The following is a 22686-nucleotide window of genomic DNA, read 5'->3' as shown; positions in this document are numbered from 1 at the left end:
CACATTGCATTAATGTTGATCATTCTTTCCACACATCCCGCTTGTAATTTTAAAGCAGCTAAATTAATTGTTTAGCCAATCACTCCTTCTGAAAGCAATGTAAAAAGGTCAATAATGCTCTGAGGTGAGTTAGTCTGAGTTTCCCCTTTCAGATATGATTTCCCAGGTACAAATTTGGTGCTGAGTGAACATAGCACAAAGTTTCATTTTCCAACCGTAACCCTGCAGCAGAACAAATTAATGGAAGAAAATGTCCATCAGCAGACGGCTCCATTTGTACCAAATAATGAAGCGATAAAATGACCAGCAACCTCCTCCATAGAATTAACAGCTAATGTGTATGTAAAACCTGTTTTGGTTATAAAATATCCCTTATTTTTTATATATATATATATATATATATATATATATATATATATATATATATATATATATATATATATATATATAATATCCCATTGGTGGGGACAATTCTGTGTCAGCAGCAAAGTCACAAATAAATGGAAATTCACATTTACTCAAAAAACCAATAACTTTAAAACAAAAAATTAAAAGAGGCATAATGAAATTAAATTTTTGGATAATATTATAATGTTATATCTCATCAAAACCATACCTGGAATCTTGCTTTGATTCTTTCATGCATGTTTGAGAAATTCTTGAATCTCCCATGGCAAACATTCAGATGTGCAAACGGGGGCAGAGCACCACCTCAGAGGATGATGCTCCTCCTCTGAGCTGCCGTTTCCAAGCTGCTGAGCTTCTGGCTCACAGAGCAGTCATCACCCACAACTCACCCATCTCAGCTCCTTCAGATTAACCAGCAGCAATTAGCGAATCCATGGTGGAACTGCATATTTGCTGAGCTCATTGTACAAGGTGCTTCTCAGTGCGAAATTGGTAAAAATGTTGTTAAAGAGTTAATAGAGGAGCACAGTTGTGATTACCTCTTGAGGGAAGAGTGTCACAAAGAGGATGAGGGGATTTTATGGTTGTATAGAAAGTAGTGTATTTCGCCAAAAGTCAATATTAATCATTACAAATAGACTGAACAATAATTATTAAATAGCTATGTAACAAATTTGGCCTAAAGATTACAGAAAAGGTTTGGAATCCTAAACCACAGTGATGCAAAGTTTGAGGTGCACTAGATTTTATGGATTTGATTAATGACTGAAACATTTTTCTAGAGTAGAGATGTCACTCTGAATTTGGGTAAAATCTTGAGACTTCAATTGAACTGGCCCCTCAAGGACTTGAGATTTGACTAAGATTTGCTCCTCAAAATTTTAGGACTTGACTTTTTTTTTTGCCAAGATTTGAACGTCATACTGTAGTGAGAACATAGAGGAGCAACACACAAAAGCTACTAGTGACAGAAAGAGTGAGACTTGAAATTAGCCATTTACAACCTGAATGAGCTTAAGCTCTTTTTCTACAAGGAACAAATACAGTTTTATGTCTGTGTAAACTGATAGAGACATATTCAAAATGACTGCGGCAAAATACATTATTTGAAAAATATGAAGAAAAAAAAAATTGTTAATGTATTACACATATAAATATCAAAATCACCTGAGTTTTATAACACAGTGTTATACCACATGATTTAAATTCATTGCAGCCTTGAAAGTTCTGTAAACAGTGGAAGAGCCTTGAGGATTTAAATGAAATTATGGAATAAATTAGTTCATTACTTTGCAAGACTTGGGTAGGGGGGGGAATTTATGGAGAAACTACTTCATAAGCATAAGATAACTTAAAAAATGGTAGTAGGATTTTAAAACACAGGGAACATAGTCATTTTTGCAGTATTATTAAGATTTGTTTGGTTGTAAAATCAAACAAGTCCTTGTTCTTGGCGGTTAAATTGGTTTGGGACTGTTTGCCACTCAGCCTTGGCAGATCCACAGAGCAAAGCCCTTGTGAGTCATTGAATGCCACAAGATCGATCTTCAAAGGTGTATATAGTGTGACCACAAGTGACTTGCTTTCAATAAAAAAGATGAACCATGTTCAGTTTTTCTTTTTTATTGGGCTTCGTTTCGGAAAAAAAAAAAAAATGGTGACATGGGATGTTTTCACTCACGGATTTTCCACCAGAGTCCAGACTCTGTGTAACAGGTAAACTTTTTCTTCAAATGGAGAGAACCAATCCAATCTGTGGTTTTGATCAGGGCTTCAATTACAACTTTCTTCAGTGGTTGGTATCAACTAAACTTGACTAAGTTAGGTGTGAACTTCATTGATGTTTTATAGTCATAGCTTGATTTTTAATGTAATGCCTACAAACCTGTGGTATATCTTATGCACATCATTTATTTGATCAAGTCTAGGTTTTCCACTTTGAATAAAAACCTGACAATGACAATCCCTTTGAGGGAAGAGGAAGACCAATGTTGATTACTTAGTACTTTTATAGTACACAAGTTGAGCTGCCAAAATCACAAGCTGTACTTTTACATCATGCTGCAAGGAACCAGAATGGCATTAATTACAACTCACAGCATTCATCTGCAAAAGATAAATCCTGACTTATCAATCTCTTATTTAGGCAGGCTGTTCAAATGAACTCAGTGCCTTAAATACAAGCAAAATAGTTTTATTCCATCCTCAACATATCATTGTCTGCATCAGACTCTGCTAATTAACATTTTCCTGAGAACACATTGATACAGGATGATGATATGATGTATCTGATTTATACACCCTTGCAGACTGTGCTCCTGCTGCATTTTCAACAATGTACATATGTCAGTCTTTATCCCATATCACCCCCTACCATCCACAATGTTCACTCATTAAAAAAAAAAAAAAACTTTCAATGAAGATCTGCGGTGTAATATCGGTCTGTCATCTTCAACCCCTCATTCCATATTGGTAATTTTAAAATGGTTTTGAGACAAAACCCCTGTACATGATAGAAAGAAATGACAAAAGAGCAACACCAAAACTTTGTCCACATATGATTAACTAGAACAACACCAAAAATGTGATTGGCCAAATTTTCTAGAAGCCATTGATAATATTTACTAAAGTTAGCCAAACACTAGAGCAAACTGTAGTGGATTGAGTAAGTGATGGATTCGCCTGCAACCCACATCAAAAATTCTATTACAATATTGGAAAAGAGAAACTGCAGAATCATAAGTGAGTTAGTCTACTGTAATACTAATATGTAGTATATTATTTTTTAATCCTTTATAACTCTTGAGTTTAAATGCATTGACATGGGATTGATTTTCAAATTTTAATGAATAGTTGAACTGTTTCATTTGACTGGCCATTGCCTAGTCTTAGTCCAATACAATTTAAAAATGAATATTAAATCAGAATTGAGAATAAAGAGTTCTGGTTGAGATAGAACTGCTTTCAATTATTATTGTTACACTTTCTTGTTTAAGTTCACAGACAAAATATAAACACTAGTCTCTATAAAGCATAAAATAATAATTGAACCATTTTTGTTTTAGGGCAGATAAACTAATTTCACATAAACAATAGCAAAGGTTTAAGCCTGTTGTTTGATTTTCAGAATCATACACATTTTACATTTCATGACAGAGAGCATGATAAATTAAATATTTGCGCCCAAATAATGTCTTGCATTCAACTTTTTTGGTGGAAGTTTTCAGTTTCATTTATCTTCTTCCTTCCTTAAACGGTCACAACATCAAAGTTTTTTGTCTCCTTCAGTCAGGAGATCAGCCTGTGCAGAGTTGCGTGTCTCATAGCTGGTCAGCAGGTCATTGGGCTGACCTAGCCTCCCTTTCAACTGACCTGCTACTCATTAGTGCTGACCCATGGTTGGCAGGTGTGAAGGTGAAAGGAGGGGCTGTGACCCCAGAGGCAGGATATTGTGTATCTGCCTGGACTAAATAATTATGTAAGGGGACAGTGGCAGGTGAAAAAGACACCTGCCACACAACTCCAAATGGTTCCTTGTAATAAAACTTTAAACACAAAGGAATTAAATAAGAGTGGAATCAAATTAACAAAACTAGACAAATTACATATTCTGCAAAAGAAACAAAAAAGTAATATTTAGCTTCTGAACAGCAGGGTTGTAGACAAGAAAATCTCTGCAAAATACATAAGAAACAACAGCTTAATGTGTGGACTGCATGCATTCTGATTTTGTGGGTGAGTGCAAAACTCGGTTGAACTATCTGAAAGAACCCTGCGGATATGAATGAAATTCAATATTTATGTCTTACAAACCTATACTGGGAAAAAAAGGATATGTAACAGGAATAGATTTTAAAGTGAAATAGTCTAACATTATGGGAAAGACAGGCATTTACTTCCTCTGCTGGCATATGATCATAAATTTGTTCTACTTTTAACATCTAGGTACATTTAAAAACAGAGAAAAATATGTAGGTTTATACATGTGCCAGTGAACCTCCTCTCATTATCAAATGCAAAACCACATCGTGTATTTTAAAAACAAAACAAACAAAAAAAAAACCCAACTCAAATATTTATTTTACGGTTTTTGTCATACTAAACTTTTTATGATGGTGGTATTCAATTAAATTACTTTTAATACATTTTAACATTTCAAGGGTAAGCTAATTTTAATTGTAAGTCAGCTGAAATATACTCAACATTTTCACTTGACTCCTCATTCATTATTTGAAAACTAAGAAAGAAAACATAGATTGTGTAAGCTGAAAAGAAATAAATTGATTTGCTCTTTTTAAAAATGGGAGAACAATTCTAATGTGTATATATATATATATGCTATGCATCATTTTTATACTTTTTCCATTGCATTTGGAAACTAGGAGTTGCTTAAAACTTTACATTTTCATAACCAATAAAAGGATCAACATTATATCAATCTGGAGTCAAGAATACTTCTTTTCTTTCAAATTTAACAAGAAAATAAAAATGGCTCTTGCAAATTAAAAATAAATTTCAAGTTTGGGGAAAGCTTGTGAGGATGCTTGTGAAAAAAAATAATGCAATGCATAATTGAGATTAGAAAAAAGGTTCATGTTAAAGAAGGTCTGAACAATGATGATAAAATGTCATCTCAAAAACAGAAGCTGGGAATGGGGAAAAATGAGTATCGAAGTGAACACATCACACTTTCCAACATCCCTGTAGACTTTTCCCTTCTGGTTTGCCTTTTAATTGTTCACCTGGTTGTCTCAGAATGAATTTATCTGAACCTAGCTATGTACACACTCTTCTCATCTGCATTACCGAAGTGTGTTTGTCATGCTTGGGTAGTGATCATTTTTCTTTGCATATACACATATGAAATTGGCAAGCATCAAATTGTTAGATTTATTATACACAAGCTGAAATTTAATCAGGCTGAAATGGTTTGCATTAGGCAGGGGCTAATAAGAAATTTGAACAGTATGACAGTCTTAATTAGAAATACTCCGGTTTCATGCCATCACATAAATAATACCAAAACATTAAGCAAAACTTTGCAAGATATTCTAATTTATTTTGTTTCTACAAAAAAGTACAACAAAAGAGCTTTTTTGCAAAAGCCCTGTTATTGTACTTTGGAACACCTATTACTTGCCTGAACTAGTTCTTAAAAATCAGAAAAAAGCATTTGTTTATAGTTGTGTTTATTGTTACAGGGACAGATATGTTTCGCTGCATCACAATAGATGGTACTTCACCTCAACAAGGATATCCTCATTTCTCTTCTCCAATTGGCTCAAACAACAGGCTGCATCACTTGATTGAAGACAGAATGGGTGCAGGCTGATGAAAACAAACTCAAGTTACTGGTAATTTCAGATTCAAGATTCTAAAGTTTTTTCTGCAGGGTTTTTTTCCCACAAGTAATGCTTTTCTAGATCTGCTCTTAATTTTCTTTGTCATTGTTATTCTGGTTTTGAAGTTAGTTTTTTATTTTTCTTCTTTGTTTAGCCATTTCATTTCCACTATATTTTTCTCTGACCTTCATAAGGCTTTAAAGCAAATATGATTGCTGACCACAGGACCCTCTAGCTTTAAAAGACCATCCTAACGTGAATGTTTCCTGGCACCTAATTACAAAAAGACCACTACAAACACCTTTTTTATATTTCTTCACTCAGCATTTCCAATATGAAAAGGGAAAACTGTGAAATAGAATGATTCTCAGTGCTGACTTCTACAAAACACCTTCAGGTTGGGGTGCTATCTGTAAATACATTTCAGTTTACACTTACACTTGCAGTCAAGCGCATGAATAAAGTGGCAGTTGGAGTTTTGCAATAATTGATAACACTGTTTATATCCACTGTCTCTACTCGCTTGTCCTTGCAGAGTTGTTAGGTGGACACCCTGAACAACTTGCCAGTCCATTTCAGAGCAACACGTATTCATGCGTTTGCACACGCACACCTGAAGGCGGTCTAGAATAACTAATTAACCAGTCATGTCTTTGGACTGCTGGAGGAATCCAGACAACATCGAGAGGACCAATGAATCCGCAGAGAGAACATGCAAGGTGACCTCTTCCTGCAAGGCAACATTCAAACATCTAGACGTGTGAAATACAATTTACTGGATTTCAAACAAATTGTCGGATTGCAGAAGATAGTTCATTTAAGTAACTTTGAGTGTAGCTTTGTTTATTGGTTTCAGAAAGTCTGATCTAACTATTTAAGAGTGGGTGGGTTTTTCTCAGCACACTCAGGACCCTGTAGTACCCTCTGACTTCTTTTCAAACCAGACGGCCTAGTCAGTACTGTTGCTGACCATGAGGACAGTGTGTCTATCTTCTGATGAGTACTTCGAGCATGATAATGCATCCTTTCTAATAGAGGTATATATTAGAATGATAAAAATGAAGTACTGTTCTTTAGAGCTCTTCATTGGGATGCGGTGTATGGAAGACTTATGTCATGCTTAGAAATCTGTATCAACTGTGTGATGTTACTGTATTACTGTGGATCAACTTTTCTGATGCCTATAGCTAAAACAAAGATTTGCCGTTTTTTTTGTTTGTTTTTTTTTTATATAGATTTATGCTCCAAAACGTACAACTGTGATGTAATTTCTTTATACTTTTTTAAAGAAAACAAAGCAAAATCTTTTCCCATCCCTATCCCATCTTATTTTTTAACATTGCCTGACTTTCACTTTCTATGGACTGCTGAGCATTGACAGTGCTCATGTGGACAAACGGGATGAGCTCATGGTTTGATTGAGCAACCTTTCTAAAATGTAATCACAAATGTTTGTGTAATACGGCATGATATCAGGTGTGGATTTTTTTTTCAGGTGGCTAGTTGCTGTTTGTGCCTAAATGTGTTAAGATGGGTGCACTGGTGCATGCATGCATGGTTTGAACTTTGAATTTCCTCCAGCAGTGTTCACAAGAGAGCCGTTCCGTGAGGTCAAAAGCATAAAGCTACAGGTCTGTGTTGACATGAACAGTATCCTGCAGGCATCAAACAAGATGTATGGTGGTGTGATGCGAAGGGGGGATAATACCCAATGGGAAGGTGGACAGGAGCAGAGACACCAATTTATCCTTTTGTGTCACTGCACTGTTTCACAAAAGCTGAGTTGCAGGTGCATTGTCTGCTACAAATAGCCTTTTTTTACCCTCTCCTGCTTTTGTTTCATGTGCAATAAGAAAGGTGAATTTAGATGGGAAAACATTAGTAAACAGCTGGCAACATTTCCTGATTATAAAGAAGTATATTCAGAGGATTTAAAACATTTGACATAGTGTTGGTGTAAAAAGATATCTGCTACATATATAAGAAGTAAGACATTAATCAATATATGTATAAGCACACTGTATCAACAAGGACAGACCTCCTCATTTATGGAGAAATCTTTTTTAAGGCAATGTTGCAATGTATAAACTAATGTATAAACATATTAACACAAAGCCACTGTTATTTCAGTAGTTATAGAAAGTCAAGAGATTTGGATGAGTTGGTTTTTGATGTGTGAGATTAAAGGGATTTAGCACTTGAATACCTCCTTGTCTGGACACTCCTGAGGGCCGTCTGAGAAAGAACAAGAAACTAAAAGATCCTCTTTCATTTATATTTGCCTTGGCCCTGTTTTCAAGTCTGAGTTTCAATTAATTTTTCTTATTCATAACCAACCTTGGTTTAAGGTTGTCGTTTATACTGGATGCATTGAGGCCTCCGGTGAATTAATATCATAAAACCAAAACAGAACAACAAAAATAAACAAGAATGTTTCTCTTTTCTAAGAATGAGGCTGTATTGGGTAATGTAACAGATTGCACATTAACGGAATCAAATTTACCTCTTAAACCTTAACTTGTTTTTTAACCCATGTTTGAGTAAGGGACCTTACAAAATTATCAGCAGTTTCCATACTTATCAAGTTTTTTTTTTCACTTTACACCACAAACTTTAAAGATTATTTGAATGTTGGATAACAGACTGACTCATACTCTGTCTCAGATCCTTTTTATTAAAATGGATTTTAATGTAGGAAGCCTCCATATTTAGCTTTATTCATTCTTTCATTTACTTTGACTAGTTTTCTTGTTCTTGGTAGAGAAGAGAATTACCACAGCTTGCTGATGACACTACTGTGTACACCCTGTAGATAAGGGTATTTTTAGATGGATGTACAATGTTACTTTTTATCACACAAAGCAAACCAGAATGACAATGCAGGGCAAAAACTGTCATTTTGATTTAATTTCCTCAGATCATATTCTTCCACATGCCTAATGTGATGTCTGCATGACTTGTAACAACCTGCATACAATAAGTGATACCTGTCTTTTAACAGTGCTTTCCTTGTTTTTCATGTTAGTCAGTTGTTTACTGACTAACATAAACTAACCACAGACTTACTCAGAGAGAGAGAGAAAGAGAGAAAGAGAAAATACATTTAAATTCTAGCTCCATAAAATGTGTAAATAAAATGGTTTTTCATGGGGAATGAATTTGATAACATTCTTGAGTGTATAATGTTTCTTCAACACAGAATCCTGACAAAAGGTGAACAGCCCACAAAGGGCAACACTGGGAGAAGGGTGCCGTGCTTAAACTGTGAACAGAGGAATTAAACTGAATACATTGATATTCTTGTGGACCCCTTGTGAAATGCATTAAAACCAGTTTATAATCTCTGTGTCATCATTATCCTCTCTCTGATCTCACAGAGCAAACAAAGCTTGGCAAACCTTAGAATGATTGATAATTCAAAGCTAAACCATCCTTTCCATTTCATTGTGCAATAATATGATGTGCATAGTTCTTATCAGCCAAAACACACTTATCCAGTGTGTATACTGGTTGTCAACATTTTCATTAGGTCAAATTAGAGCATTACTTTGAAGAGATGACTTTTTGTAAAGGGGTTGATTGTGCTCTGTGTTCCATGTCTTTCTTTTTCATCTTGAGATTGATTTATTACTGATGGATGAAAGCCCTTCTTTTCTTCTTCCTTGTAAGGACGAATCATATTGAATAATACAATCAGTTGTCATAGTCTATTTATGCACATTTATGAGTGGTGCTCAAATGCATCTTTAACCCCCCCACGGTCTTTGTGCGATGCTCAAGGGGAGCATGGAAATATCACAGTTGGGACAGCAGGAAAGTGGGGGGTTGTCCCGTAAGACCGTAAATCTCTGAACTCACAGATAAAAAGAAAAAAAAAAAACTTGTTGAAGCACACATGAGGTCAGTGCGACCCAATAGGACCACGCGCAGAGTAAAAAACTTGTGGCCCTGTCTATTAAGCCTGCTGAAGGGTGACATTAATACTCAATGGCTTTTTGTCTATATGTTTATACGTCAGTCTTCATTTCCTGATCATACCAGTGCAGGCAGTAATGAAGAATAGTGTTAACTGGTTCAGTCCTGAATTTATGAATGCTGATAAATATGTTTGCAATGTTTAGGACAGTGCAGGCAATGGCAGGGTGCTTGTGTACCTGCATCATTATAATGAATATGAGATTTAGTATTTTAACAATAATTTAACAATACTTTTGGAGAGTGGGTGATGGTTTTCTGAATCCACATCATAAAATGGCTCTTGCAAAGATAAAGTGCAGTGCATCTATTAAGAGTATATGCTTTACAGTCTTACAGTGTGGTGATCTATGTGTTAAGGCGATTCATGTCACGTTTTCTCTTAGACTGGAGAACCCTGAAAATGCCCTAATTTCTCCAACTGTTTTCCTAAGAAGATCTATAAATTATTCAAACACATTGAAAGACAGACTTGTGGGACATCTAGACATTCACACAAAACCTTTTATTATTAAAAAACAACAATTTAGACTACTTTGGGTCTTTGATTCTTCTCTGCCTTCATGGTAACATTATTACTCACTGATTCAACACTTTATTGCTGCAGTTTATTTTTCTTTCCTATCATATCTGCCAGAGAGAGAAGACAAATACTAAAAATAGAAAACAATAGTCCAAAATCTTAAATTCAGATATTTTCTGTAAATGATGTGTAACACTCTAAATCTCAATACCTGGTTCCTCCAGCCCTCAGGCCTGTAGACTTGTCGAACCACCTCTGTGAACTCCTAAAAAATGTGTCCACACCTTCTTCATCTTGAGTTGCACAGACAACATGCTGTTTGTATTCTCCTCTTCTGATCAAGCTGGGGTTTTTTCAATCTCTGCTCCAGCAAACCCAAGCAAGCACCCATCTAGAAAGTGTGTGCCAACAGAGAATTGAGGATTTATGTAAACCATTTTGCCTCAGGCTGACAGGTTGATGTGTGAAGGTTTTGTGAGTGTTGTGTAGACCAGAAAAATGCAACAGTTTATTTAAATCTGCAATGTGCAGGTTTATCCTTTGCCTGTGTGTGCACCAGTGTGTAAGTGCATTTGTATAGTGTTGACTAATACGGAAGATGAGTGTGCCAACCTTTGTTTGCACAGTGGAATGTCTTAGTGGTTCAATGCACAGTAACATTAAACAAAAGACTTGTTAAAAACAATCTGCAACTGTGAAAGGTAGATCAAATGTATACTGCATTAATCCCAGCCACTGGCCTGGATTGTGGACAGGAAATTAACCGGAAAAACATATTCCTTGTAAAACATTTGTGTTTTTCAAAAACGGCGAGACTTGATCTTTCATTTTAATTATATTAAACCAAAAACAAACTTAAACTGGGTAGTTAATATTTAATTCATTTAGTTATTGTTGGAGCTATCTCTTGTCTAGTTTATTCAGAACACAATATGACGATGTTTTTGAGTTATTTGCAAATCTCCGCCATGTTTCTTTTCGCTGAGTGTCTGTCACGGTGGGCTGCTGGGAGGGGTGTGTTTGCTGAAATGATATAATTTGACTGTTTGTCACTGCAGATGTTGTGGATGCATCAAGAATAATCCAAGCTTTAATTGTTTACATTATGATGAGGAGCTATGATGATTTTAAATTATTGTGGAGTCCAATTTTTAAGGTTCCCTAAAAATCTACATTTATTTATTCATCTGTTACTTATTGAACTTACTCCAATGGATATATTATGGCAGGATATACTTTGTTGATTCCAAATATATTGTTTTCTCTTTGCATATGTAGTGCTTTTTTTCTTAGCAATTAATTATGCTAAAAAATATTTTCTAACCACATTTCTGTAATGCAGTATTTTATACTAAAATAATAAAAAAAAAATAATATTTATCAACAAAATTTAATTTAAGAAGGAGCCAGTAATGCTTACACTTTGTTGAATGTTATTCATTTACAAAGATGTACAACACCTATTCACTGCTCTGAGCAAAGTGTACCCATCAGAGGGAGTTAGAGGAGTGTGCATATAATATTGTGTGTGCAAAGGACATAAATTGTGTTGGCAAGCCAATTAATTTGTTTATGAGTGTGCTCAGTGGGCTATGTGACCTCAGAGCAGGAGAGAGGTAGAGTGCATTAAGCAAGCTGATGGCTTCCAAATTAAACTGGTTTGCATCTATAAATGAAAAGGATAAATAAATAAAAGGAAGAGGGGAGAATGAAGTATACCACTGTCACCCAACAGCATCAGACATATACCTCTTGCTGGATTTGAGAGGCTCACAAAGTCATCTTTGATGTTCTGACTTTGGATCAGTGGCAGTTTTTGATTTGGGTGATGTGGCTAACTGCCCAGAGCACGATTCTGCTGGGATGTAACAGCTGGCTAATGACGCTGATGTATCTGATTCACAGCTTCCAGTTTAGTATTACATTGATAGTTTATGCTATTTCTTTCTAAAGAATCTGGACTGTGTTTGACAATCTCAAATTCAATGTTGAATATTTTAGATTCTCATGTATCTCACCCACAATTTGAGGTACTTTTAAAAAATACAAAGTCATTTGACAGCTTTCTGTAGCAATAGTAACACAGTAAGTAAAAAGCAAAACAACAAAAACAAACAACAAAAGAGCAGGAGCTCTGAAGGAGGGGCTCATTAGGGCACCACTGATGTTCAATAAACCTCTGGTTCAAATCATGAGACAGAAAGATGTCTATCAACATTTTGTTAGGGTTAGACTTGTGCAGAATATAAGCCGATTCTGGCACTTTTCTAGTAAGGCTTTTCTGTCTAATGTTTTACAGAATTTTACTTTAGTAATAACAAGTTTTTGTTAAAAATCTGAAAGTTATTCTGGTTTATTAAAATGTACAACAATTAACTGAACTTGTTGAAGTATGAGCACAAAAGGTGTCGGTGAGATAGCAATATGTCAAGATGTCTGAAAGAGAATTTCAATCATCGATGGACATATTTTATGGTTACAGTTAAGTTTTGCCAAGTTAGAGCTGCTTGGGTAAAGTTGAAAATCTCTCAACATCCAAAGTGAAGTGGAAAAGAAGCTAAATGTGTCAGAGAACTGGTATACATCTTTATATTGTCCCAGAATTCATCCTTTGATCATAAACATGAATCCCAGCCCTAAATTCAAGACTCTTCAGCCTCATCGGCATCATACAAATGCTGCCTCATGCACTTTGACCACAGCATATCAGCAGTGGACCTCTCCTTATTGTAGCCAATCAGCAAGCTAGCCTCCATTTGTAAGGCCCTCCTGCCATCGCTCCATTTGCTCATTAGTCAAGTTTCAACCCACCTCCACCCTTTCTCCACCCTCGTTCTTCTGGATCCTTCAGGTTTCTTTCTAATCTGTGGCCTCCACCACCAGTGTCTCAGCCCAGAGGGTAAGATGTCTCAAATGCTCATCCAAACGTGCTCATCCAAGTTTATTGCAATTCACAGCGCCCACGTCTTTTGCTGGATTCCAAGCGCCAAAACCTTAATTCACTCACATCAAATATAACTTTTCTAATCACATCTTTTTCTTTGTGTGAGCCTCTCCAGTTTGAAATGGCATTTAAATCAGGGCTCTGTTTGACTGACTTTTTATTATTATTTTTTATTATTATTTTGAATACCCTGTAACTAAAGTTAATTTGTCTTTTATTTTGTTCAATTTACCAGATGCCATTTCTATTATTCTGGCATGGATCATCTATTTAAGGTATAAAAATTGTTTGCAAAAAAGTTGAGTTGAAGAAGATTCTTCCCAGCTTTACCTGCTGCCAATCCATGAGGAAGTTGGTGATCCACTGGCAAATGGAGGCTGGCACTTTGATTTTATGGTGGAGGATGTCTGGGTTGAAAGTGTTTAAGGTGGAACTGGGATCTACAAACAGGATCCGGGCATATGTTCCTGGATGATCGAGGTGGAGCAGGGTGAAGGGTAGATTCAAGTTGTCCATCCTCTGCTGATCTGTTGGCCCAATAAGCAAACTGCAGGGCTCCAGCATGGGGAACCCTGCATGTCCTTCAGAAGCTTTGGTACCTGAAGCACACCTGAATGACCCAGTGCTTGAAGGATTTTATGACCACTGACTTTAGAGCAGTAGGCCTGTATTCTATAAATTCTTAGATGGTGTGTTTCTTGGGAACCGGGATGATGGTACCTCGCAAAGTTTGAGAGACCTAAAGATATGGGTGGAGATGGGGCTAAGTTCTTCAGCATAGATTTTTAGACAAAGATTCCACCAGGGCCTGCAGTTTTCTTCCCACTCAGATGCCGGAAGGTCCTATTCACATCATCCTCTTTGATCTGCAGAGCAGTCAGAGGGGAAGAGTGAGGGGTAGTAGTGATGTGGGTGGGAGGGTTGGGAAGGCTCTTTGTGTGAGAGTGAGGTATGAAGGATTGCCAATCAACCTTACAAAAGAGGCAGTTCACATTCTCACACTTTATGCAACCTAGATAAAAAAAAAAAAAAACAATTTTAATGTTTTTGAAATACATTTAGAATTGTTAATATTTTGTCAATAGTCTAACAAATAAAGCTGCTCCAAAATAGCAAACGTAAGTGTAAAAACTTTCAAACATACATGACGTATACTAATTAATAGTCTGATTGTAAGTATATTTAAGTATTTCAAAACTGAAATATACAACTTATTCAATTGGTCCAACTCTTTTATCCAATAAACAATAAATCTTTAGGACCTGGGGTCCAAAAACTGAGAACTTATTATATGTAAAAAAAAAAATAATAATTGATATGCTTAAATTTGAATGTTTTAATTTTGCTCTCCTATCAATGCAGAGAAACAATAATTAGCAGTAATATTAACACAGTGCATTAGAATACTTTAAAGTAGTTATTGAAGTAGTTTTTTTTCTCTTTAAAACTAAGAAAATGAACATTTCTGAGAGCTGGTGAAGTAGAAAAGCCCACCTTCTTCACAAAAATTTGGAAACATGGTTGAGGATTGACACAGGGGAACAATGGTTAAAATTGAGTCAGGCTATATTATTCTCATCCATCTGTTCATAATAGTAGGTTTGTATTTGTAGAATAAAACCACCTACTATTTATTGGGGCAAGTCCTTTGAGTCTTATGACTTCAAGGTTAGGAAGACTATAGACAGCATTTGAAATGCTGGATTGCCTTGGGATCAAGGGAATATGGAAATTGGTAAGAAGTCTGGGCCCAATGTAATATAACCTGGGGCTTTTCCAGAACAGTGTCCTGCCATGGACACAGTGATTGCAGTCAGGTGATGACGGTGCAATTTATTGAATTTGTTTTGTATTATAACTGAGTTATTGGTGATGTTTTCAGTACTTTTAAGTCTTGAATACCAAAAGAGCATTAAGTTGCTTTATACATTAAATGTGGAAATATTGGGTTCAGGTAAATTTTGTCTCAGGTCTTGGGTCACTTTAATAATAGTCCAAATGACAACCTCTGAAAGAGGAGAAACTAAAAGGCCCCAGATATTGTATAACAGAAGTAGGCGAAACCAGCCCTTAAAATCATTAGCTTGTCTATTAAAAGCTATTAAAAGGCATACATACTCCACCTTGTTAGATACAGCGTCCCAGTCTGTTTCTTACTTATACTTATTTTAAAAAAACTTTGGGGTTATTTATATCTTGTAGCTTTTTAAACCACTGATTCTGAGAAACCATTACGCGACAAAATAAGTCTTTCTGGTATTTATTTTGTAGATTGATATGCCAGTTGTCAGAAGGTTTGTAAATCAGGATCTCACAAAACCTGGATGGAAGCATGTTCATTTTACAAAAAGCAGTATACTGAATAATATTAAAAGAACACTGAAAGCACAATGTGTACCAACTCTAGAACCAGGGGATCTCAAATTAAAATTCTCAACAAACAAGACAAAATATTAACTTGGGTGATCCTGATCTATCTAGACTGGTGCCCAAATTAAAAAAAACAAAAAACAGAAGTAAAACAAAAAACGAGAAAACACCCACCATGACAGAACCACATTGTGTAAGAAGTCAATGGCTTTTTACGTTTTTGAATGACATGAAGGCTGTCGTTAGCCTTGGGATGCAAGATAATTGACGCCTTTTCCATGGGGGTGTGATGGATTGCCTGATTAGGGACCCTGGCAGCAGTATGCCTCACAGATGGCAAATTAAACAGTAGACAGATGCCCCCAGCCTTCCTACCACCCTCTTATCCTCCACACTGGCTCAGTACAGCCCTCCATAACCTCCCGGTGTTCTAGGTTGTGTTTCACTCTTTGTGCTGCTCTGCCCACTCTTTCTGTCCTCTCTGTCCATAATTGCTGGCCTCCACTCAACATTCACAATTTACAAAAGAGCAACGGTGTCTCAAGGTTTAACTGTCTAATCAAGTTTTTTATTTATTTATATATATTTTTTAAATCTCATCATGGAGCATCTGAAGTACCTGAATATCCTTGTGCATTTGTAGAAAGGAAAATAAAAACCATATCCCTCTCTTTTGTGGTATTCAGACAGCCAAAAGACTTGTCATCTCTTCATCTTGCTTTGATGAAGGTTGCAGTGAAAGGATTTTTAAGTGATGTTAACAAGATAGAAAAGCTCCACAGCTGCTCACTCTAAAAGATTACAAATGTTATCTGTGAGTGGATGCATCTCCTGTGTAACATTCTATCTACATTTCGGTGATGGGGGCTTTTGTTCAGTGCTTGGGGAGCTTGTAACTGTGGCCAGTGCATCATTAATACTGTCTTCTGCAGATGTACCATCATCCTTGACAAATCACTTGGGCTTGTCTTCAGGAACATTGCAGTCCCCTATGCACATCAGATGTACACATGTACCATGAAGGTGAACACACGTTTTCTCTCTTTGTAACAGTAGATGTTGGGGCGGGTGAGTGGCTCTGGGGGTCTCCGTGAGCCCTACGTAGTTTAAGTGGAAAGTAGGGCTTGCTTGTAATGTTTAGTTCATCAAGCTTTGATGCATTCCCTTGCCTTTTCCTCAGTCATGTCTTTGTTTTATCTTGCTTGAATGGGTGTGTTTCTTTTTGTTTAATTATTATTTTAAAAGGCCAGACCTCCAGGCAGCAAGTGAACTCTAATAGAAGGAAATGTGGGCGACAAAGAAAAAGTATTACGGCGACCACATTAATGGTTTTTCTTTTTCTTTTTTTTTTTTTTTTTTTTGCCTGAGTGTAACTTTCACGGCCTGCCGCTAAAGTGTACAGTCACTCCAGTGCTTTCAAAATCATCCATTATATTCAGCCCACAGCGCAATCATGGGATTCAGATAGAGCCAGAGCTCGTCACGTCTGAGGCTTCCTGTAAGTGGCCTTTGTAAATGCCAAAGACAATGATGGGCAGAAGAGAAGCCCCTCTCCATCTCCATCTCCATCTGCCTCTGCATGCCTGACCAACCCAGTCACTGGTGTGTCAACCGTTGCACTCACAGTGAAATGAGCTTTGTAATCCAATGATATCTTGTCAACTCAAATCTGCGGCTTTGGTCTTGATGTGACGCTTTCTTTTCGTGCTGGTACGCCAAAAGAACAGCTAGAGGAAATATTGGATTAGGTGCTCCGAATCAAAGGGATGATAAAACAGAATAATAAATCTGGGTAAGAGAATGAATATGTCATATACTCATAAAAACACCCAGTAGCTCAGAAAAAAGCTAGAGTATTTGCTGTGGGAACGGTGCTTTTCAAAAGTATTCATGCTATTTGTTTTCTTTCTCAACCAATTTTTATTCATTGAGACCACAGATCTGTTTTCAGCAGATGTCACAAATATAAACTAAAACACTTCTACAGTTCACATTTGGAAATTAGCTCAAACATGTTTGGATTTGATCGATATTGTCTATAGACAACAATTTTCAAGTGCTAAAGACAATGATTTCTCCATCTTCAAATCTCCATCTAATTTAGGACTGGACTGGGGTTACAAGGTTTACGAGCAGAATTGCCCTGTATTTAACTCCATCCACCTTCCTGTGAGCAGCTTCTGTTTCCCTGCTGAAGAAAAAAATATCCCACTGCACGATGTTGCCACCAGCTTATTTCACCATCATAATGATGTGTTAAAGGTGATTCTCAATGCTTTTAGATTTTTGTTTTTTGGGAGGTTTTCTCACCACACAAAGCTAAGACATAGGTATTAAAACATTCAGTTATGGTCACTTTTGGCCGGGGCACAATCTGACACGTTTTTGTCTCCAACATGGTTTCTTTTTGGGGGGTTTTCCAACAACGTTTTTTTACTCCATATCATTCTTCTGTAATGGCAAGATTAGTGGAGTGCACATTTTGTGGAGACAAAATTGCACTCCGGTCGATAATTATTCCACTAGATCCGCTGTGGCTCAGCAGCTCGTCCAAAGTAGCCATTGGACTTTTTGCCTAATTAATGCTATTCGTGCCCAGCATGTTAGTTTAAGTAAATGGCCATGTCTTTGTAGGTTTGGAGTTGTGCCATGATTTTTACATATCCAAATAATGAATTGAGCATGGCTCTATGAGATGGTCAAATACTAGGGAATTGCTTTTTAAATTTCCCTTGATTTAAATGTCTATCCACTATCCCCTTACACATACTCCTCCCCATCCCTCTATAAAATGACAAAACAAAATGGTGAAGCCTTCACAAAACTATTAAATGTTTTATTTATACTGAAAATAAATTACAGATGGAGGGACTTTATTTTTCACTCAGTTGACTCCTAAAGGAAATGGGTTGAACTCAATTTGATTTTGATAATTCAGAGCAGATTTATACACTATTTTTATTTTTATTTTGGAAAAGAGGTTGAGAAAGCAAGGGTTATTTCTCTTCCAAATCATAATTTGATTAAATTGTGACATGGACCTCATATCCCCATTAAATCTGTATAAAATGTAAAATGCATTGAAAATTGCCCTTGCGATTCTTGTTAATAGAACTGACAAAAAGTTTATTCACGGTACATATGCCTTTTTCTCACTGCACAAGCCAAACAAATCAGTTCATGTGAATCTGCATGAACAAACACAGCAGTCACAGGAAATAAACAGTAGAATCATTACATGCATGCTGACACTCTTCTTTCTCATTATCTTTATCTCTATCTTGGAATGTTTTTCATACGCAAAATTACCCTGAAATGATCAGCACAGGGGTATCTAAAATGGTCTGGGATGAATCTCACCCACTTAAACATATACAGTGCATTGTATCGTCTAGAAGGTGTTAAGATCCATCTGTTATGATTGGTTTATGAGTGGGTAGTGTGTCTCCTTTCCTCCCTCAACTTACTTATCCTCCCACTCATACACACCTACATGCACACACGCTCTGATTTGGCTTTCCTAGCAGTGTTTATTTCCCTCCTCCTCCCTCCTTACGTTTTAGGTGAGATTCTAATTTCTATCTCTTCTGTTCTTCATTCTCACATTTGTTTTGGCAAGATTACTCAGTTGGTTAATTTTTAATCTGGTGAAGACATTTTGGCACCTATTGGTGAGATTGCATGCCTACAAATACTCATGTGTTTCACATGAAGTTGCAATGAGGTAAACTGTTGATGAATCCAAAAGCTTGCCTGTAAGTGAGCCGTTCAGGATTTTATTCAACTTGTAGCTGCATATGAGCTGTTCTTCTGCTGTTTCTGTGTAATTTTTGTGGATGACACTGAGATAAGGTAGACAAATTATTCGAAAGGGGCTGTGTGTTTGGGGTCAATGTAAAATGAATTTTCCTCCTTACTTGACAAAGTATGACCTTCTCCTTTATGTAATTCCTGAGCGCCTTAATGAAAAACTATTTGTAGAGACACATGTAATATTTGAAAGTTAAATGTGTCGAGTGCGAGAAATTAACAAAGTCCAAACCTTGTTAAAAAGAGAGAACAAAACACAGTTTTATTACATCTGTACAGATGGAGAACCCAGAAGAGAGATCTGAGATCTGACTAGACAAAGGAATCACTTCTCTATATAAACTGTTTAATGCCCTTCGCATGTGTCATCGGTGATATTCTAAAAAAGCTTTTCAGATTAATACACATAGTGAGAAAAATGTAACCTTTAGTTAAAAACCAGTTTCAGGCAGAATATTCTGTGCCTAATAATAATCACTCAGCCGTTGGGTCTGGTCTGTCACTCCGGAGGTATGACAGTTATTTACTTATCGTACACACTGGAGCAAACTTGTGAAGGCTAGAAGAGAAACAATTACTCTGTAAGTCTGAGTAAAATATAATAAACTGATTAAACATTGTAAGATTAACATTAAATAAACTTCTAATAAAAGTAAATATACTATGAATAATTATTTTATTCCACAAATGGAAGCTGCTGTTTTTATGGCTTATTTTCCATTCAGAAATTTAGCATGATGGTGTAGTGATAAAGTGATTTGAGATTGTGTTTCTTTTTAAAGGAAAAAAATAAATAAAATAGAAGTACAGCAATACTTTTTTTCTTTCACTGTTTCTATTCATATACTTTAGAACAAACAACAGAAAATACTAAACCTCCAAATTCAAAATACTTTATTGAGCCCAAAGGGAAATTAAATTCAGTTTGTCATCTTTGCTTTAAAGGCTTTCTTAAACCCTGATTTAAAGGGAAAATCAGAATAAGACAAAACATAGCATTAATTTGAAATGCATGCCTTTGGAAGTTTGATCACAAAAGCCCGATGGCTTGAAATCTAGGCTTATCATAAAATTCTCCTCCATTGGCATGGCAGCTGTCACTCCCCATGTATACTGTGTTTTTGCACAACTGTGACATAATCAAATAAAGGTTGATTCAAATATAAAAACTATGGACCAGGACATTATCCCACATAGTTTACGTTATGAATAATGTTGACCTTTAAAAAGGTGTATTATGTAAAGTCAACTTTTTTGAGTTTTACCCCATGTTGTGATGATATTCTCTCATCAAAAACATTGCTTTATTTTTTTCATGCATATTTGAGGACTCTCCCTGGGCTGCTATTCAGAGTGCCTAAAACCTTGCGCCCACAAAGTGCTAACTATTTTCACTATGGTCCTCCTAGGATCTGCGGTCTCCAGTCTCTACCTCACAGAGCACCTCTGCCCCATGTCTTCCCCACACAGTTCCTTTAGACTAGCGGCAGCAGCAATTATCAGATACCTGGTGAAACTGGCTGACTTATGAGCTTATCATATGAACTATTTATCAGTCCAACGCTCCTTACAACTATTGTTAACGGTGTAATGAGAATGGAGGCTGGGCCTAGTAGCTGATGGTTGGACCTGGTAGCTAACAGTGGAGCCTGTTAGCTGGACTTGATGACTGTACCTGTTAACTGATGGTGAATCCTGGTGGCTGAACCTTGTAGCTGATGTTGAGGCCTAGTAGTTAAAGGTGAAGCCTGTTAGCTGAGCCTGATGAGTCCTGACAGGCTTTCACTTGACTGGAGAATCTTGTCGCATATTTTGTACTCGGGTTCCAAAGTTGGCAGTCCACTAGCACTATTTTCAGCTCAATGTTAATTTACTGAAAAAAACCCAACAGAGTAGATATTCTGATCAAGGCTCATTTGTTAATTGGTTCAGCTGCTGACTGCTGCTGCTCTTGTTTAAACGAATGTTTAGGAAATGTACTAAATAATCAGTGTCATTTTTATATAAAAACGGTTGAATCTCTTTTGTAAGACAAGTCTGCTCCTCCACCTACCATGGTTCGGCCTGTTTTCGTATGGTGCATATGAGTAAACTCAGGTGGAGGACAAACACGCAAAACCATTGGCTATTTTTGCCTTTTGCCTGGTGAAATCTTCATACAGCTTCCCTGTGTCTCATTGCTCTTTTCTTCCTTACTTTCATCCATTGGCTCCATGGAATTGATTTCCATCTGCCTGTCTGCTGCCTTTGTGAGCAATGCACATTCTAGGAATGAAGAAAAAAAAAAAGAGTTAGACTGAAGGCTCTACTTTTTTTATTTTAAGAAGACTTTCACACTCCTTCGAAGAATGCTTTCCTGCTCACCCTTTAGATTTTTGGGATCAGAACAGAGAATATGTGGGCACAAATGAATCAGGTTTAGTCTGGTGGGGCTTGTTGGTGGATGTTGAAGAGACAGGTAGCCTTCAACCCACATAATCAATTCGATAGCAGAAACATTCTTCACTTGACTAAATGATAACACACCTAGAGAGGCTTGGCCCCTGACAGGCGAGAAAAATAGCTGCATGGAAGAACTATAGGGAAAGATGTAGGGGAAGGTTTGACTGGACAAAATTAACTCTAGCATCTTGCCAATGCAAGGATTTTCTCTTTGCTTTTGTCCTGTACACATGACAGTTATTTTGTTAATATTACTGAATGTAATTTATCCTTAATGAGTGGTAGTATTATTAGTTGGATAATATTTCCTCTTTCATTAAAATATTGACACAAGTTTTCCTGCTGTCTGTTCTCCTCTCCAGCCCTGCATCAGAAGCGAAATAACATGGATGTTTTCAAGAATTTTTCTTACATTTATAAAAAAAAAATGTCACTGTTAGATTGCTGCCAAGTTTATTTTGAGTCTAATGTGGAATTTCTGTGTCAGTATCATCAGTTCAAGTTTTAATTTCTGAATATCACTACTTTTATTTTGTAATGGATGCCCCTACACCTACTCTCTGGCTCATGAGACAATCAGGTAAGATGAAACGTTTAGTGAAAAATTCAATTTTTGAAACTTGCCTCTTTTATAAATACTTTCATGGTGTATTGCTGTATTGTAGTTTTTTATATTCTTTTTCATATTATGTAACTATTTGAGTGAGAAGAGATAGCAAAACAAAAATAACTCAGGAAGAGAAACACAACAATGTGAGTCCATCAGAAGCCCTTTTTTGCCCTCTACTTTGTGACATTTACAATAATTATGATCTAAAGTTGCTAATGCATTTGAACATGTCTCAGTTTTTCTGTCTTCCGTAACAATACTG

At 36.4% G+C, this 22686-nt stretch overlaps 1 protein-coding gene across 3 annotated transcripts in view; it reads left to right on the top strand.

Annotated features, from left to right (window-relative positions):
* Positions 1-22686, top strand: part of LOC122839361 (receptor tyrosine-protein kinase erbB-4-like) — a 265949-nt gene that overhangs the window by 81800 nt on the left and 161463 nt on the right. The window contains exon 3 of one of the 3 annotated variants that reach the window (XM_044130861.1): positions 5610-5762. The exons of the other annotated variants lie outside the window; for them this stretch is intronic. The gene's annotated coding sequence lies outside the window, so the exon portion shown is untranslated. The remainder of the gene's footprint in view (positions 1-5609; positions 5763-22686) is intronic. 3 annotated transcript variants of the gene reach the window in all.

This window comes from Gambusia affinis, linkage group LG11 (assembly GCF_019740435.1).
Source record: "Gambusia affinis linkage group LG11, SWU_Gaff_1.0, whole genome shotgun sequence".
Taxonomy (NCBI): domain Eukaryota; kingdom Metazoa; phylum Chordata; class Actinopteri; order Cyprinodontiformes; family Poeciliidae; genus Gambusia; species Gambusia affinis.
The sequence above is the reverse complement of the archived record's forward strand: the minus strand, read 5'-3'. Positions and strand labels throughout refer to the sequence as shown.